The following is a 20,004-nucleotide window of genomic DNA, read 5'->3' as shown; positions in this document are numbered from 1 at the left end:
GGTTATCCTCTCCCAGCTTTCTTCATTTCTGCAGCTTAGTTTGGGAGGAAGGGCAGTCATTGCGTTGTTGCTATAGTTAAAAAAAACAAACCAGGAGTCTGGAATCTTTCCCAATCTACTTCAAATCACCCGGAGATTTGATCCTGACCTGTCTTCCGTTCCGCTCTGAGGTAGACATCCACTCCTGATATGACTCAGTTCTACGCTAGGCCCTAATTAAGATATGATAATTTCAAATAATACCCCGATTCATCATACAGTCACGATTTGAATACCAGTGAGGATAGAGACACTAAAACTAGCATGCTAAAACTAAAAATGCTACCATGTTACAAAGCCCAGAGTAATGTCAAATGCAGACGGCGGTGACTACGATCCAAGAAGAAATAGGTAGCAAATGGTGTGTGGAGAAGAATCGGAAGCAATAATTTGACTGACACCTTTTCATTCCTGCGCTTCCAAATGTGTGTGAGAGGCAGACAGAAATGTAACAGGCGTAACCACATCCAGTAAGTATGAAGACGCAGAGAAGTGGAATGCTTCATCCACTACTTTTTGCTCTGTCACACAGTTTCCAAAGAGACGGAGAGATTATGAGAACAAAAGGGTTGGCAACTACAATCCTCTGTGTTTCTCATACTGATGAAATTCAGTGATGGGCAAGCTTCTTTATCCCAGAGGTCACCTTGTCATTAGCTGGGTTTGCCCATGCTCTCCTTGAGAACAATCGGAAGAAGCTCTGGTTTTTAAAGTGTACAGTGGTAACCCGGGGTTACAGACGCTTCAGGTTACAGACTCCGCTAACCCAGAAATAGTACCTTGGGTTAAGAACTTTGCTTCAGGATGAGAACAGAAATCGTACAGTGGTGGCGTGGTGGCAGTGGGAGGCCCCATTAGCTAAAGTGGTACCTCAGATTAAGAACAGTTTCAGGTTAAGAATGGACCTCTGGAACGAATTAAGTTCTTAACACAAGGTACCACTGTAATTTTGCCTATATATATTTGCAAAAGAATCCAGCTGGAATAGTCCAGTGGCCCACCCAGACCAGCATCCTATTCTCACAGTAGCCAACCAGATGTTTGTGGGAAGTCCACAAGCAGGACATAAAAGCAGCACTCAGTCCACCTTTGATTCGCAGCAACAGATATTCAAAGGCATACTGACTCCAACAGCGAAGGTACGACACAGCCATCTCAGTTAGTAGCGTTCTTCCCCATGAATTTAAATACTTTTTAAAGCCCTCCAAGTTTGTGGCCATCACTGGCTCCTGTGGGAGTGAGTTCCATTCATAGAATTGTCCCTTCCAACTCTACAGTTCTATGATTCTATGAAAGGAATGCTTTAATAATAATAATATTTATATGATGCCCATCTGACTGGGTTGCCCCAGCCACTCTGGGCAGCTCCCAACAAAATATTAAAAACACAGTAAAACAACAACCATGAAAATCTTCCCTGAACTTAATTTTATCTGCCCTGAATATTCCAACATTCAGCTTCATTGACTGTCCATGAGCTCTATCATTATGAGAGGAGGAATATTTTTTTCACTACCCACTTTCTCTATGCCGTGCATGATTTTATAAACATTTGTCATGTCACCTCTTACTCCCTTTTCTCTGCACTAAGAAGTCCCAGATGCTGCAACTTTCCCTCATGGGGGAATTGCTCCGTCGCTTGACCATTCTAGTTGCTCTCAGTATGATGATTATTACTATTCCAACAATTGCTATACCTATAGAAATGCTTTTGAATTATGGTGCTGGAGGAGACTCTTGAGAGTCCCATGGACTGCAAGAAGATCAAACCGATCCATTCTGAAGGAAATCAGCCCTGAGTGCTCACTGGAAGGACAAATCCTGAAGCTGAGGCTCCAATACTTTGGCCACCTCATGAGAAGAGAAGACTCCCTGGAAAAGACCCTGATGTTGGGAAAGATGGAGGGCACAAGGAGAAGGGGACGACAGAGGACGAGATGGTTGAACAGCGTTCTCAAGCTACAAACATGAATTTGACCAAACTGCGGGAGGCAGTGGAAGACAGGAGGGCCTGGCGTGCTCTAGTCCATGGGGTCACGAAGAGTCAGACACGACTAAATGACTTAACGACAACAACATAGAAATGTTATCAGCATTGTTTTGCTTATTGTTGGTTTTATAATTTTTTAATGACATGTCTTAGAGTTGTATTGTTATGGGTCTGTGCTTAGTTTTATTTAAGTTGCAAACTGGGGGTTTGATGGGGGTGATTTACAAGCCAAACAAACAAACAAACAAACAAACAAACAAACAAGTGAATCCAGGCTCTCTCCCCAGCAAACAAAGTAATAATCAGTAACCTCATCTTGCTCATTCACTGTAGAACACCAGAGGGAGATAGCTGTAGCTAACATATTAAACATCTCAACAGCTGGAGGCATGAAAGCAGAAGTGTGTCTTTTTGTGTGTCAACTCTAAGTGCCCCCAAATAACTGCTTCTGTTCAGAGAAGGATTATCTTTTTAAGTCAAAGTTGATGTGTCGTGTCACAAAAAGCAACAGAAAGTGTCTATATTCTATGTCTGTGTTCAGTCATCACTATGATAAACCATGGTGTGTTGTGTTGGGAACTAATCTATGCAACCCTTGGCTCATATCCTCGCCTCCCTCTTCCAGTGTGGTGTAGTGGTTAAGAGCGGTAGACTCGTAATCTGGGGAACCGGGTTTGCGTCTCCGCTCCTCCCCATGCAGCTGCTGGGTGACCTTGGGCCAGTCACACGTCTTTGAAGTCTCTCAGCCCCACTCACCTCACAGAGTGTTTGTTGTGGGGGAGGAAGGGAAAGGAGATTGTTAGCCGCTTTGAGACTCCTTCGGGTTGTGATAAAGCGGGATATCAGATCCAAACTCTTCTTCTTCTTCAGAGCTGCCACAAGCAGATAGGAAGGTTCTGCTTCTGTTACTCATTGACAGAAGTTTAGATTTCAAATATAATGCTAAACTGCAGTTCATCTTAACTATGGTTTTGTCCAAATAGGACATCTTTGTAACCTGTGATTTGAAGTTGGCATGCTTCAACAAACTATAGTTAGCCACAACTAATCACAGCTTGACAGGTTTTGATAATACAAGAATTTCTGGATAATTCAAAACAGATACTAAAGTTTCTGAATTTTCTTTGAGGCTATGTAAGAGGATAGTGGGGTTGGGGAAAGTGCAAGAGTCAGAGGTTTGCATAGGATTGTTCTGATGACAATAAAGTCATAGTTTATTATGACACTGGAGTGACAATATTTCTGCTTACACCAAGTTTGGGTTGGAACTGAAACTGCAGTAATACTGTGATGATGCCATTGTCATTACAACCTTATTGGGCAAGAAATGCACCATGTACCTTGATATGATTAGTAAGATCCTTTCTGATCAGTTATATAGGGCTGCCATACATTCGGGATTTCCAAGAAATATCCAAGATTTTCTGGACATATATGGAATTTGTCTGTTGTGTGGAATTTCTGAAAATTGGCTCAAGAACTTTGCAAAAAAAAAAAAAAAAAGCTGTCTGGATGTTCACTTTTTGAAATATGGCAACATAACATCACTATTGGAAACAATGCTGCAAGGAAGTTGAGACAGCAGGTGCAATAATCGGTGTAATATCTGGGCATCAGTAAATATTGTTGATAAATATCCATCACATGTGGAAATGTGGATGGGCGATGGCAGTGATATTTGTTCCTGGCACACTATGATTGCATGTTGTTGTTGAGATAAAAATAGTGTTGTGGAGAATAAATACTCTGCATCATGAGCAGAACAGCTGCCTGACAACACATTGCATGTTGAGGGTTCTTATAACATGTAATTTGGCTTCATTGGTGGAACCACTGAGCAATTTAGACATTCTATGTGCCATTTATGTAAGCGACATTATGGCAACATAACTGCATATTTGGGTATAATACAATGGTAATAAAAGTAAGGCAATGTAGGTGAAAAGCAACCAGGTCTAAGTGATCTATTGATGACTGCAACATCAAGCTGCTTTTCTGAACAATAAATCAAGGCTTACAAAAGCTTTGCTAGCTCACATGCATAATGCTGGCCTTCATATTAAGCAGGCAGATGGTGATGCTGACACAATGATAGTATTCAGAGTCCTTGAGATTGCTGGTCATGGCTATGATGCGGCTGTAGCTCAGTAAGAATGGCAAAACAAAATAGGAATAACGTGTTCCTGCATTCTCCACCCCTCCCTTTCCATGCTGTTCCTGGGGATGATTGTAACACAAGATTGTTCGAACATAGCAAGGAGAAGTAATTCAACCGTATGTTATTAAAAAACAAACAGGAGCTGTGTTGGCCCATAAGAGGAATTTCAACAGACTCCTGCTCATGCAGCAGGGCTTCCTCTTACTCCCCTTCGCTCCACAGCCACCCTTGCACTCCCAAAATCTGCTCCAGGGGTGGTAGCAGGGGGCCTCTGGGGCAGTTTCTGAGGATTCATAGGGGGCTGCAGGAGGGAGAAGATGAAGGGTAGGTCCCAATGCAGAAATCAGTTTGCACTGTGTTGAATACAAACCATTTTAGGGCAATACCGCCCAAAAAGGTTGGTGACACCTGTGGTGTAAGCCTTGGTGTTTTTAATCTTGTGGGTTCTGTGTGCTCTGATTTGACATAAAACACAAAAGCCTGAAATAAAAACTAAATATTTATTTCATATTTATGCTGTTTTCTCCTGTAAACCATCCAAAAATCTTTGAAGAAGAAGAAGAGTTTGGATTTGATATCCCGCTTTACCACTACCCGAAGGAGTCTCAAAGCGGCTAACAATCTCCTTTCCCTTCCTCCCCCACAACAAACACTCTGTGAGGTGAGTGGGGCTGAGAGACTTCAGAGAAGTGTGAGTAGCCCAAGGTCACCCAGCAGCTGCATGGGGAGGAGCGGAGACGTGAACCCGGTTCACCAGATTACGAGTCTACGCTCTTAACCACTACACCACACCGGCTCTCTTTGAGTTATGGAGAAGCACACCAATGCTGAAAATAAATAAAATAAAATAAAAAACCCCACCAGCATCACCTGTTACATTCCCTGTATTATCATCTTGATACAGTGATAGAGAAAAATAACTATACTTCATAATTATTTGTGAAGTAGAGTAGAAATACTCCAAATCAGCTGTGAGTGGTTGTTGCATTTAAATGATCAATGAGTTTCCAGTAAGAGTTCACAGTGTAAAATGTCTTGGTTTATTTTTAGAAATAGCTTTAATAATGGAAGTTGAGCTCTAGCCCTGCTCTTTATTGGGAACCAATTCACACAGCAGATGTGTAAACCTGCAGAGACCTCTTTTGGCCAAAGTGTCCCTGAACTGAATCATCAGCTAATGAACCATAAACTGTCTCAGTGAAGTCAGCAATAAATGATCAGAAGTTTTCCTATGAAATACTGAACTGTGTTAGCTGGAAACCAACCAAGGCAGATAAAGCCAGTTTGCTTAAAGTTCAGTATCTTCCTATGCATGACTTTCTTTAAAGAAATGGGGAGAGGGAAGAAAAGAAAATTGAGTCAGAAATAATCAGTGTCTAAATATATGCTAAATATAGGTGCAAATTTGGATAGTTCAAGAAACTATAGGTGTCAGGAAAAGTTGCCAAAACACCTGAAACAACTCAATTAAATTGTATTAACAGGTTTGGGAGTTGCATTCAATGACCAGGAGGATCCAAAGAACATAGGGTGACTTTACGGAGGACAGTCCTCTGAAGGTGTCCCTTCTTGAAAGACTTTCCAGTATAAGGCAAACCCTGATTTGAATAGGGGTTGCATTCTGGGTCATTGCATGCAGTGGCAGAGCACATATAAGCCCTTGCCCCGCCCCCATGCCACCCCCCATTCTGCCCTCTTCGCTGGCCACTTCCTGGTTACTGTGATATATGTGCGGGCTATTGTGTGTCAACTGGAATGCGTAAATTGGTTGTTGCCTGTATATCCAGTTTAAATATGTCTTCACAAGGTTTAAAAATCAGTCACTATACCTAGGGAACTTGGAATTTTAGCTTGGTGGGTGGGGGAATAGAGGTCTCCTAACAGCTTTTACTGTTGACATTAACTTGTCGACAAAGATCCATATAGTCAAAGCTATGGTTTTCCCAGTAGTGATGTATGGAAGTGAGAGCTGGACCACAAAGAAGGCTGATCGCCGAAGAATTGATGCTTTTGAGTTATGGTGCTAGAGGAGACTCTTGAGAGTGCTATGGACTACAAAAAGATCAAACCTATCCATTCTGAAGGAAATCAGCCCTGAGTGCTCACTGGAAGGACAAATCCTGAAGCTGAGGCTCAAATACTTTGGCCACCTCATGAGAAGAGAAGACTCCCTGATGTTGGGAAAGATTGAGGGCACAAGGAGAAGGGGATGATAGAGGACGAGATGGTTGGACAGTGTTATAGAAGTGACCAACATGAATTTGATGAAACTCTGGGAAGCAGTGGAAGACAGGAGTGCCTGGTGTGCTCTGGTCCATGAGGTCACAAAGAGTTGGACACGACTAATCAACTAAACAACAACAACAGCTCTTAGCAGCCTTACCAAACTACAGTTTTCAGGATTCCTTGGGGGGGGGGGAGTCGTGACTGTCTAAAGTGGCATGATACTGCTTTAAATGTATAGTGCATGTGGGGCCTAAGATGGGAGAAAATGGGTCTTGCAGCTGCTTTTCAAAAGTTACCATGTATTGAGAGCAGGCAAATTGATCCCCAGGTCACAATATTCCCCATGGCAAGCTTTACCATATTTCCATTTAAATTACAGTATATTTTTAATTTTGCATCTATATAATATGAAACTGTCACATTAAAATATGTAACTTGTTTTATCATCTTTTGTAGGGGGATGCATTAAGTGGTGACACTTTAAAAACCCTTGTGTCAGGGGTGAACTTTGGTATTTCAGATTTCAGCGGCATTTTGTGCGGGGCCAACATTCGGTGCTCCACCTGTTTCTTGCCTTCTGTTCTGCCCAGTTCACTACATTATAGTTGTGACTCTCTGTGGCGTCCCCTAGCATCAGTGCCCAGTGCAGTGGAACCGGTCACACTGCCCTAAATCCTTCTATACTTCTGAATAAGGCTCTTCCTTATGTACAAACACTAAGAGCTTAGTGTGTTTCCTTTCCAGATGTAGCCCCATGAAATGACACCCCCTTAGGAAGGTCCAACTGACATCCAGGGCAACTAGCTAGAGGGTACAGGAGGCTATAGTGGTTTGAACAGGGCCAAGAAAGTTTGGGTGCATATGTGGAATAGCTCTTGGATCCTAGCCATTGTTTTTAAATAAAGGAAGCTGTTAGCTGAAGTAGATTCCCCTTTTCAAGCTCTGTACTTCCTGTCAATTCTCAGTAAGTACATAAAAAAAGAAAGAGAAAGTCCTTATTCAGTATTTTGCCACGTACCTAAGAACTGCTGGCCATATTAAACTGGTTTGGAAATAACTCTGCATATTCCGTCTCATTTTATCTCCAAACTGAGCCGTTCTTTGCACTATATTTGCCATAGATCAGTGTTGATTTGACACAGCAAATATTTCTGTGAAAATGTATGATGATGCCACGGATAGATACATTCCCAACTACAAATTTTACACATTGTAACGTACTGCACAACTGTTCATGAAAAGATCCTGATTTTGGTGGAGCAGTTGCATTTTATACTTCCCCTTCCCAGACATACCCTCCATATGCTTACACAGAAACATCTTAAGATCCTAGCAGCTGGCCATGACTCTGAGGCTACCAAAATCCTTTTCTATCCTCTTCCAAAAGTCACAAATACCTCATGTGCATAAATGATGCCTCAATTTCTCCTTGGTTTCTACTTCTGTTCTGTGCTTCCACTGCTTCTTCAAAGTCCTGACTCTCCATCCTGACTGTGAGGCTGCATACACACAATACATGTAAAGAGAATTTAAGGCACACACCCACCCAAAAAGGAAAACTATAGTTTAAATTCACACCTACTATTCACAGTTCCTTTAAACCACAGTTCCAAGGATCCTTGGTGTGTGTGTGGGTGTGCTTTAAATGTATGGTGTGTACACAGCCTAAGTCTTTGTTTGTTCAAGTATGTTAAGGCTACCTTCTAGAGCAGTGGTTCCTGCTCTTTTTTTGGCCTTGTCCCATCTAAGCATCTCTAAAATGCCAATCCTCCCCCCGTGACATAGAATTCTTATTATTCAAAAAGTGAACTCATATTCACGTGGAGGAAGCCTAAAAGGCCATTCACTGTTAATAACTCATTCTTGAATTGCCTCCCCTTAAAAATCAAGTTCCGTGTGCCCCACATTAGGAACCATGGTTCTAGAGCAAAAGCCTTCAGAAGGGAGATTCCATGAACACACACAAAATCTAAAATACAAATACAAACAATTAATAATTTGAAAAGCAGTATCCTCCCAACAGCAAAAACAAACTCCCCCATTCAATCAGCCAAGTCTCCCCGTGCCCTTCCACCTACCCAATTCTTTCCTCAGTTTGTAGTATCTCACTCCATTTACCCTTATGCTCATTTTATTCTGCCAAGTCTTCCTTTGGACTCGACTCTACCCCATGGATTACTACCTTCAGCTAATAAGCATTGCAGCCACACCTTCTCTTATCTGATCAGTCTCAGAGTCTGTGTTCCAGGTCTCCAGAATCTGTCCTTTCCCCAGAGAAGCTAGACAGAGAACATCCTGTTGCGAGCATCTTCATTATGTGGAGTATTAATGAACATTCTGTGACAGCACACCAGCTCAGCTAACTTAGCCACAAGCTTTACCAAAAAACAGAATAAAAGTAATGCTCATGATTCACATAAGACATTTTCTTATCTCCCCCCTCAGAAGTCTTTTTTTAATTTGTTTGACAATAATATTGAATATACATTCTGAACTGCATACATTTTACCATCTAATCCTCTGAAAAAACCAGCAGATGTACAAAGAAAATACCCATTCTCATATGACTCTACTCGCGGCAAAGACTGTGGCCCCCATATGTTCCCAGGTGAGTTTGTCTGAGAAAGCCCCTACCTGAAACCATGGATATCTAACCAGTGTGCTTAGATCAGGTGTGTGTATCCTGTGGCCTTACAGATGCTGCTGGACTCCAGCTCCCATCTGCCCCAGCTAGCATGACCAATAGGCATGGATAATGGGAACTGGAGTCCAACAACATCTAGCGTCACTAACTTGCTACCCCTGGTGTAGATAATCTTGATGGACCAAAAGTATGGGTTAAGTATGGCAGTTTCCTGTGTCTCATAATTCTGTCTGTAACATGGGGAAAATATTTTTACACTAGCTGATCTCTGCAGAAATGTGTTGCCCTCTCTACAAAATACAAACAAATCCAGCGGGTTGTGTGCAAAAAAAGACCATTGTTCTGGGCCAACAGACGACAGCTGTGATTACTCCATCTCCAAATAGCAAAGGCAACTGGAGATTCAGTGATTTGTTGACCTGCCCATGACTCATCTGCTTGCTGATTCTGTGTCCTTTCTGGTTGTGGCAACAAAAAGCAAGGCCGTCTCCAGACAGCTGCTTACCAAGCGAGAAGTGGGAGGGAAAGTACCTCACGGAAGAGGTGTCAACTTGCGCAGGGATTTGGCAAGACTGCTGTGTTTTTGTGTTCCATTTGGATGAGTAGGGATCAGTTCAGTTGCGTGCGGCTTGCACAGTAGAAGCAGTGGCACACAGAAACCAAACAGATGACATTGGTCTTTAGATGTCATCATCTGCAATGGCTCTTGGGGTGCTTCCAGGGGCGATATTTTGCAAACAAGTCACGCAGATCTGAATTTTCCATGTGTGCAGCTGGCATGCAAGGACTCACAAACATGAGGTTTAAAGCCTATTTTATATTGCTGTATCCCATCCACAGTAGCAGGTAGTTCTTGATGGAATGTTTTTGTGTTCTCCCCCCACAATTTTTCTTCTTTTTCTGGGCAGGTGTGCAGGGACCTCTGTACCTATGTGTGCAGGGACTTCTGTAAACACCTTTAATTTTTGCCCCACAGAAGTGTGCAAGATGCAAGAGCAATGTTACCAAGCCCTTAGTTCCCACACCAATGCACGTTTCTGCTTTGAGGGCAGGGGAACAGGGGCAACATCCATTTCCATTTGGATTTTTTTTTAAATGAAAATGTTTCATAGAGATGTATTTGACAAGATTTGCTTTGTATCGGGAGCTTTTGAAAGCAGCCTGATCTGTTTAGGATCAACTCTGTTTCAATCCAGCCGATTTGTTACCCTGGTCTGAATGAGATCTATTTAATCCAAAACTATTTTTGCCCAATTGACTATAATGGGGGATCTTAAAATGGCTATCTCTATCTTACCTTTTCATTTAATTAGATGAAATTTAATTATGGACAAAGGAGCCCCTCCAGAGCGGATCAAGCCTGCTGGATTTCATGGAAATCTATACAGGGTGTGTGTTTTAAAAAACCTTATAACTTAAAAAAAATAAAATCTGCTGGTGTGGTTCCAAATTGTAGGCATGGCCACCTGAGAGGATGAAGGCTGCCACGTTTCTGAAAGAAGGTGCAACAGTTCTCCCATGGGGTATACTTTACAGTTTTGGTGTGTGAAAATAGTAATCATGTTCCCTTCCCTTAGGGTTGTTGTTTTTGTGGGAAATCAGTTTGAAAACTGGGAGCATGAGAGAAGTGCCCCAGATGAGAAACCTGGCAGAGTTTAGATGACTAGGTCTTGTTTTTGTTTTGTTTTTAAAAGTGATTTCACTTCATAAAAAGCTATATAACACACTTTTTCTCACTGCTTTCCCCTTCCTGGAAATACCCTCCATGAAGAAAGAAAGAAAGAAAGAAAGAAAGAGTGTGCAATGATTTATCACTGTTAGGAAAAAGAATGACTAAGAAAGAAGCAGGCCACCACAATAATCTAATTTTGCTGCTAATGTCCAGTTCTCACAGCTGAAACGAAAAATGACGACAACCCATGTGAAGAACAACTCTGTTTCCTTACTTCAACATTCCTTCTCCAAATCAGTATGATTGGAGTGGCCTTAGAAATATAATTCACTATGCTTAAAAGCTAGGCCTGCCTATCAAAACAAAACAAAAGAAAAATCTCCCTCCTCTCTTCTGCACCCCTCCCCTCTCTAATCCTGAGTATATCCACATTCAGGTAGGTTTTATTTATCAGAAAAGAAAATATTTTTTTTTAAAGGTCACAAGCTTATCTTTTTGGAAAAACCAAGGCCACAGAACAATTCAAGAAGTTAGGGAATCCTTGCTCTGTCTTGTTAAGAGCATAATTTGAATTGGGAGCATGAGATCATGACTTGAATCCTCCCCCAATTTGTCTCATTATTTGAGGTACACAGAACCAATACACTTCCTTAATACAAATATATATATCACTCTCACATATGCAAACACACCCAGGACTGCACAAAATCAGTCCCTATAACTCCACAGGATAATCTACGCTCTAAGGATCTCATTAGATTCTATCAGAATTTGCCAGCTCTCCCTAAACTAGCCATTGCCAATCTTGTGCCCTTCAGATGTTTTGGACTACAACTCCAATTTGGACTACAACTCCAATTAACCGCAGCCAGCATAATTAATCCAAAACATCTGAAGGGCACAAGATTGGTGAAGGCTGCTCTGAACATTTGCATAGAGCTCTGAGCACCAGTGCGCACTGATGTGCAGAGCTTAGAGCCTCTTTATGCACAATATTGACACTTTCACGATGACAACTCCACATTTCTTTCAGAAGAAACAATCAACCGTTGACAAGGAGAACTGAGACAAGAAGTGCAATCTGGAATCTTCCTGTTTTTCTTTAATATATTGACTCACACTTGCGATCTCCAATGGAAAAGTATTCATCACTTCGTTTTCATGATCCTAGAAGCTGGGTCTTCAGCCATGATGCCAACCAAGGCAGGGCATCCATTATCGCTGCCTGTGCTCTATTTGGTACCTTTAGATTAAGGACAGCCACACAAGACCTCACTGCCTTGAGGCACTGACTTTTTCACAATTATGTAGAGCCTTTGTTGAACTTAGGTTTCAACAGATACCTTGGAATAGCATACATGAAAAGGAAATGGATTTATGGATGTAGTCAGGATGTAGTCACTATTTGTTGATTTGCCCTTTATATATGGTGCCCTGAGAAATGTTACCTCCTATTCTCTATTGGTTTTCAGACCTATATTCCCAGGAAGTGATAGTTGAACCCTTAGCTGGGAGAGACTCTTCCCCAAAACCCTGGACAGGCACTGCTATCCATTGTAGATAATACTCAGCTAGATGGACCAATAGGTTTGGCTCAATATCAGGCAACATCCTATATTCCTGAAAATAATGGAAACTGTAGATAGTCAGCATTGACTTTTACATGGTGAACACTTTTCCAGCTATTATTTTCCCTATTACAGCTGTTACCGGAACTAAACTTTTCTGCTTCAGCATGCAGTCCAAGTTTATATTATTTTGCTTCAATTTCCATTTCATATTCTATATAACAAAATTGTAGAGCTGTCATTGTTGATGAATGCATGTGGAATGACTGTCATCACCCATTTTCTACAGTGGCACTTCATAACATATTCCAGGGTTGTTGGTTTTTTAAAAAAAAAATCTGGAGGAAGGCAAATATTGTGGCTTTCTATGAAGATATGAATTTTAAGGAGATGAAGTTTTCACTGTGAATTACACTCAGGCATATAGAATTCAATTGTCAAAGCAAACCACTCTAACTTTAATTAGGCTGTTCCCATTTAAGAGGTTTGTAGACTGAGGGTGTGTTCATATTACACCCCCCCCTCAGAGTGCAGTGAAGTTGCACCTCCCCCCAGCTGTTCACATCAGCATGGCTTCAACTCATTTGTGTTTATGGATGCTCCAGGAGGCACTGACAAGAGGAAAGGTGTCCATAGCTTCGCTAGAGACAACAGCTTAATGACTGCAATCAATGTGAAACTGGTTTAAGAAACAATGCATCAAACAGTAGCACCTTTTAACAAAAAACAACAACCAGGATACATATGTGTTATGTATTCAGTGGTCTGCGTTTGCCTGAGGTTGAGTCTGGACTAAGGATTCTGAGCCCCTGTGTTCTGATTCGATACATAATATCCAATCACAGAACATTTCAGGATTTGGGCCTCTGCCATTGGCCCATAAACTCTGAGTTACGATTCGCAGCTTGGAAGTTTAGACAACCAATCACAATGGGAGTGGGAGTGGCCCAGGCTTTCAGAAATGTATATAAGCAGTTGCTTTGCCCCTGTTGTCCAGTTCTGTTAGTTCAATAAAGGCTCTTGCTGTTCTCACTGTATCTTGCCTCGTGGAAACCCACCAAGGCTTCAATATGCATTTTGGACAGCCTCGTGTGAATGCAGCTTAAAAACCCAGCACTGGAAATGCAGTGAGTGCACAGTAAATGGGAACACATCCCGAGATATTTTTCATTTCCTTAGTAGTTGTGTAGCATAATTGTATTCATGCATACTTGAAAGCAAGTCCCAGTTGATTCAGAAAAAGACTTACTCCCTAGCCAGAGTATATAAATTTTCAGTAAATGTCCTTAAACTTCAGCATACAGTTCTCTATCACAGTGCAATCTTGCCTTCCTATGTGGATGACAATCTCAACTTTGAATTTTATTTATTGTTTATGACTACTTTTGTTATGTTGTCGTTACGTATTTTCTTCATGTAGTTAGCCACATTGAGCATGGTTTGAATTGTGAAAAGATAGCACACAAATAAAATTATGTATGTATGTATTTATCCAGCTGCCCTATAGTGATCTCTCAATCCTATATTTTCTTCTTTAAATTGGTTTCACAAGCAGCAGCCTTGTTCGCAAAAAGCCAGAAGTGTACCATGATTACTCCTGAAATAATATTATTTTCCTAGCATTTAAAATTCCCCCATCACCTTTGAATCAAGGAGATGAAAACTCATTTATTAGTTTCAACAGTATCCCTGCATGTGCATGATTCAGTTCCAAATGATAGACTTAATATCTTGTATTGTTTCAGAAAGCCTCTCCAAAAGAGGAGATTTCACCCTCATCAGATAAAATATTCAAAGAGGATGATTCCCACTTTTCAATTGTTCCAAACTGAGAACTTATCATTGTTCATATTGCTAAGTTAATGAGGCATAGGTCCCTTATCAACTTCTTGCAGAGTTTTTGGTATTAGCAAGAGAGCTGGAACAATGTGTGAATGCAGCCTTTCTTTCACATGTCCTTTGATCATTGATAGAAATTGAATTCTCAGCTAAGAATATGGCTCAAGGTGATGACTTGAGAAGTGACTCTGCGAGTCTATGGTACTTTGTAAGAACACTCTATGGGCATAATCCAGCCAAGGGGAATAACTTTTCTGTTCTAGGTCCATGGCAGAGTCAAACCTATACTCTTCTCCCTGCCATTGTAAAAAAGGTCTAAGAAGCACTTAATTTTGGGTGGTGCCCTATGTGAGTACTGTGCTGGTATGTTCTTTTATTTCTGAGAGGATGAGTGGTTAATCACAATGTTTCATTTCCATTCCATTTAGCTGTTTGTTCCAGAATCTCAGTTTGGATGCCACATGCTATGCATGTTAACTCAGAAGCGAGAAAAGAAAATGTTCAGAAGAGGTTATTACCAGGTAAGTGGGCACAGGATTGCAACCTTAAAGTATGTCTGTGACATAGCCTAACTCAGATATCTCTTCAAAATAGGAGTCAACCTATTAGTTTTTTCAATTTATTTTTTCACTAAAATGGGCTGCTTCTATTTTTAAGGGGGGGAAACCCCAAGCCCCCTGCAAACTGCTGGATGCTCCCGATTGGAGTAAAACACTCCTTCAAGGTGAAATATGAGGTGATTTTCAAGAGAAACCCATGTGGACCCCAATCAGGATTGAGAGCACGTACTGGACTGGGATCCTAGGACTATTCTTTCTTTCTTTCTTTCTTTCTTTCTTTCTTTCTTTCTTTCTTTCTTTCTTTCTTTCTTTCTTTCTTTCATAGCCAATGCAGTTTTTTAAAGGCATATAACATGAGGGTCGCGGGTGGCGCTGTGGGTAAAACCTCAGTGCCTAGGGCTTGCTGATCGCATGGTCGGCGTTTCGAATCCCCGCGGCGGGGTGAGCTCCCGTCATTCGGTCCCAGCTCCTGCCCACCTAGCAGTTCGAAAGCACCCCTAAGTGCAAGTAGATGAATAGGTACCACTTTCTAGTGGGAAGGTAAACGCCGTTTCCGTGTGCTGTGCTGGTGCTGGCTCGCCAGAGTAGCTTCGTCACGCTGGCCATGTGACCTGGAAGTGTCTCCAGACAGCGCTGGCCCCCGGCCTCTTAAGTGAGATGGGCGCACAACCCTAGAGTCAGACACGACTGGCCCGTACGGGCAGGTGTACCTTTACCTTTACTAACATGAGCAATTTGGTCCTAAATTGTACTGTTTTGTGAATTAATTAAAGGGGCACAGCAATCTTCATTTACTTAAAGCAAGATTCATAAAAAGTCCAGCCATTCTAAGCTTCAAATTGTTTAAGAAAAAAGGGCACCTGTTGAATTAAAAAGTTGAAACTTGGAGTGCATGATATCTCTGGTGAGGTCAAGAAGTGTGCCAAATTTCAAATTGATCTGATAAAAATTGCCACAGCAAGTTAAAAAGTTCTGATAAATGAGGCATTCAATCTTCTAATTTAATTTTTAAATTTAACTCTTTAATTTTAAATTTAACTTAAAGCCCATGGCAGCAATTGCTGGCATAGTTAGACGCTCAGTTTGATTCTGAAGCTAGAATGCTGCCAGTACTCCCTGTTTACACACAGTCATCAAGTGGATGCTATGCACAATGCTTATTTCTTAGGAAATGGGAGGGGACAGGGAATACTCAAGTAGGGTAAGAGAAGAGATTGGGACCTCCTACTGAGTTTCTGAAAGCTGAAATGCAGTATGAGGTCCCTACTTTCTGCTATTTCTTTCTGTGTGCAAGTAGTGGGACAAGGACATGCAAGAACCCTAACCCTAACCCTAAAAGGACATGCAAGAATCAAGGTCTCTCATGACATTCTGGCTTCAGCAAAGGGCTGCTAGGGGGACCAGGAAAGGCATGCAAGGAATGTGCCTGGAGGCAGCGGCTATCAGTTGGTGCCCCATTCAACTTACCCTTGTAGGCATGTGCATAGCCTCTTATAATAGAAAATCCTTCAACGTGGAGCAGTGATTGAAGTAGCAGCAGAATAAAAGAGATGGTGAAATTTGTAGTAAGGTAACAAAAGATAGAAAGAAGGAAACTGGAGAGAACAAGCTGAAAAAAGACAAATGATTCATGTGTGGTACAGTATGCAGAGGTGGGCTGAAATGTTTCTGCACGTAAGACAAAAATCCCACTGCTACCCCCACAATGGAGTGCATCTGAGGCTCTGCAAGGACTTCCACTCAAAGAAAAGACCTTGCAAAGCCTCACCACCAGGCGATGGTGGTGGGGCAAACTCTGCAAGGGCATCTGGAACATCCCATACTTGCCAAAACTTGATGAGAGGGGGCTGTCAAAGAGCTTTGGTGCTGACCTTCCTCTGTCCCTAGGGGTCAGGGCTACACCAGCGCCTGATGTGGTGGGGAAGATGGGCAACACCTCTTGTATTTCTGCTTCCTGAGGCAGCTGCTTCACCCTGCCTCATCTGTGGGCTGGCTCTGGCAGTGGGTAGACTTGGAACAGGGAGAATGAACTCTGCTCAGAATGAACTCTGGCTACCTGCAGTTATTGGTTCTTCGAGAAAAAGGTAAATGTGTGCCTTCCAATGAAATGATTACTATCAGTTAAGTATTTGTAATTCTGTCTCTCTTTTAAATTTGCCAGAAAACAGATTCAAATCCCTTGCAAAGAGCGTGGGATTGCCAACACGAAAACGACAAGTTTCTTTTCTCCAAAACCAGGGAGATTCAATGATAAAAAGCCTGTAATTTAAGACCAGAATAATGCACAGCGTGACAAATTGTTCTTTCTGACTAACACTTCCTTCACCCAAACCTTGTCTTGGTCTTTCAGGTGAGGAAGGATTACCTGGGAGCAGCAAAGATGCCCGTGTTGTTCTGGTGTTGTTATTGTTTAGATTTCTTACCTGCACTTCTCCACGAGGTCCCAGGTGAGGTTACAGCAATACAGCAATAAAATATTAAAATCAGTTATTGCCCTCCTGCATTGCCTTATGCAGCATCTAAGCCAAGGATGGGGAACCTGTGGCTCTCTGGAGGTTGTTGGACTCACCCCCCCAATGAAGGTTTTGCTGCAAGTTATTTTTAACTGATTTATTGTTTGGGTGGGGTGTGTGGAATCTAGGTTTTCATCTTCATATGTTTCCTAAATCAGGCCCACTGTGAGTCAAATTGCACATGTTAGATATTGACAATATATCAACAGAAGGGCGTTAGGAGACATTATTGCTAAGGATTTTGTTAGGTCATTTTGACACAAAGCGCTATAAAGCCAAAGTCTTAGGAACAGCTCTTAAATACAGAAGATTTTGAAGTATGAGATGAATAATTGCTCAATAAAAACCTTATGAAAGAAACAACACTTTCCCAATAATTTCTTGGAAGCTTTGGGCAAAACAGAATTGCCTTTGCTACCTTTCATGTTCCTCTGCTTCAGCAGCAAAAACCAAACCAAACCAAACACTGGCAAGCAAATTACATCTATGCCAGGGACAGTCTTTATTTATATATGAAAAAGCTCATTGTCTTTTAAAAACCTGTAGGCAGGTAGTCAGCTGGCTAAGTTTGTCTTTCCTCTGTATAATCCATTTTTCCCCCTCTTTTAATGTGATGACAGCTTATTAAGAAATCCAAACAGAAAGTGGGAGGGAGAGAGAGAGAAACAGAGGGTGCAAAAAGAAAAGTCAATTCATTGCAAGCGAAGCCAGGCTGAGTTCCTGTGGAAAAAGTACCTTATATCACATTCATGCCTCTGTGCGACAAGATGCTAAGCTGACTTTCTCTGCATGAAAAGGCATACTGAGCTCCCTAACGGCACCAAGTGCTCCAAAACATAGGCAGCAGGGTGAGGGGGTGTGGTAGAAGCCCAGGATCTTTAGAAAGAGCAATACACTTTTCTTTCATCTCAAAAGGTTTTCAACACACAAACAGTACCTGTCCGAAGTTTCCCTTCCCCAACTCAGTACAAAACAAGAAAAGGGAAGGAAGAGTTAAGAGGGCAGGAAAAAATATACAAGGTGGTATGTTTAGGAATAAAAGCTATACACACCCATGTGTTAAGACATGGCCCATTTCAAAGCAGTGAGCACCAATGGGCTTTGTTGTTTAGCTACAACTATTTGTTTGTGCACTGAGCAGCATGCAGCAAATAACAACCCCGGCTCCAGGATGAGCAGGCAAAGGTCCCGCAAAGACTGCAGCCCTAGGCACACCTGGTGGGGAGTCAGTCTCTCAGCAGGACGTGCATCAGAATCATGCTACAATATAAACAGTACCAAAACACCCAGGCCAAGACTGGAGAAAGCAACAGAGGGAAAATTAAAGGGAGCAGGAATTCCTGTTTATATTGTCTGAATGCCACCTTCTCCCCAGAGAGCCCTCCTTAAGCTTTCCAAAGTCACAGTGCAGCTTCTTAGTCCTGATTTAAACTGGCATTCCCGATGCAACAGAGGACAGGACTTCAGAACCGCCTACAGGTATGTAGGAAAGTGAGCTTTGGCAGGCACAGCTTCTTATGTCACAGTGCCATGAGAATGAGAAGAGCGTCACTTCGTGCAACTCCCTCCTCCGTACCAAAGGCACAACAGCCTTGTCCTCTGCTGCATCAGGTCACCTGGAAACCATTTTGCCTAATGCTGCCCACTGGAAGCCCCAATGGCCATCCTTCACTATGTCCACCACCCCCTAAAGGCATTCTAGCAGAGCCCTTGGCAGTGCAGCCAGCCAGCCAGCCAGGTTTTCTACAGGCTAGCACTGAGCAAAAAGCATGCACAGGTAGAGGCTCAAAAGCGTCCCACTGCGGAGCACGCACATCTCACCTCCAGGCTTGGTCCGCTCATCCCATGCCAAGGAAATGATCTTCAGTTTGCCATCTCCAGTCAGCAGCACCAGGCTTGAGAGTCCCTAAAGGCAATGGTATAATAGTCCAGTCTGTCAAGAGGGTGGCACCTCTGTAAACAGCAACTGAAGTGAAGTGTAGCAGTAAAAGCAGCTGAGACGACTCTGGCTCAGGAACTGCAGCCGGCACGGCTTCTTCTATTGTTTCATAGAATAGGAGAGCCAAACTAGGTTCTCTCACCGCCACCTGCTGGATATTTAAATCACTACTCCATCAAATCCTATCGGTTCCTAAGTAATACACTTACTCCTGAGAAAGCCCCCGAGAGCTATTGTGAGCACCAAGTGCTGCTCCCGTTTACATCACAAATCACTTTCAAAGTAGAGGATGTCATGCGGGAATGCATGAAGGTTTGTAACTGTCGGTGGCAGTTCAGTATTACAATCCTGCCACCCAGGATCTGTAATCTCATCCACATCACAGAATCTCATCACCCTTCAGCCACCTGAATCCAAAGAATCACCAAAACTCAAAACTCACCTGCCAGTTTCTTCATGTTTCTCCAGGGTTTCTTTAACCCTGGAATATCTGTTGCTTCTGAAATTCCAAGGATCAAATCTGAATCTATATTCACATGAGTCACATTTCTTCAATTTTGTATTGTTCAGATCTTTGGTAAACTGCTTTGAGAGTCTCCTGGGGCAATAAATTGGAATATAAGTATTCTAAAGAAATAAATATCACCTGCTTTTCATATCTTAGAATCCTTTGGACCCCAGAAACATACCTGTGTTTCTTCAGGTCACTAGACCGAAACTCATCAGTCAGAATGACTTAGGGATGATGGGAGTTGTAGTCCAACAACACCTGGGAAGCCACAGGTTCACCACCCCTGCTTTAAAGAAAAAACTGACATGCTGTACTAGTGAGAAGCAAAATTCTATTTTCCTATTA

At 42.2% G+C, this 20,004-nt stretch overlaps 1 protein-coding gene across 1 annotated transcript in view; it reads right to left on the bottom strand.

Moving 5' to 3' along the window:
• HTR1F (5-hydroxytryptamine receptor 1F) overlaps positions 1-19,250 on the bottom strand; it is a 109,125-nt gene extending 89,875 nt beyond the window's left edge. The window contains exon 1 of the mRNA XM_081199686.1: positions 19,031-19,250. The gene's annotated coding sequence lies outside the window, so the exon portion shown is untranslated. The remainder of the gene's footprint in view (positions 1-19,030) is intronic.
• Between the last annotated feature and the right edge of the window lie 754 nt (positions 19,251-20,004).

This window comes from Podarcis bocagei, assembly GCF_964188305.1.
Source record: "Podarcis bocagei genome assembly, chromosome: 6".
Classification (NCBI taxonomy): domain Eukaryota; kingdom Metazoa; phylum Chordata; class Lepidosauria; order Squamata; family Lacertidae; genus Podarcis; species Podarcis bocagei.
The sequence above is the reverse complement of the archived record's forward strand: the minus strand, read 5'-3'. Positions and strand labels throughout refer to the sequence as shown.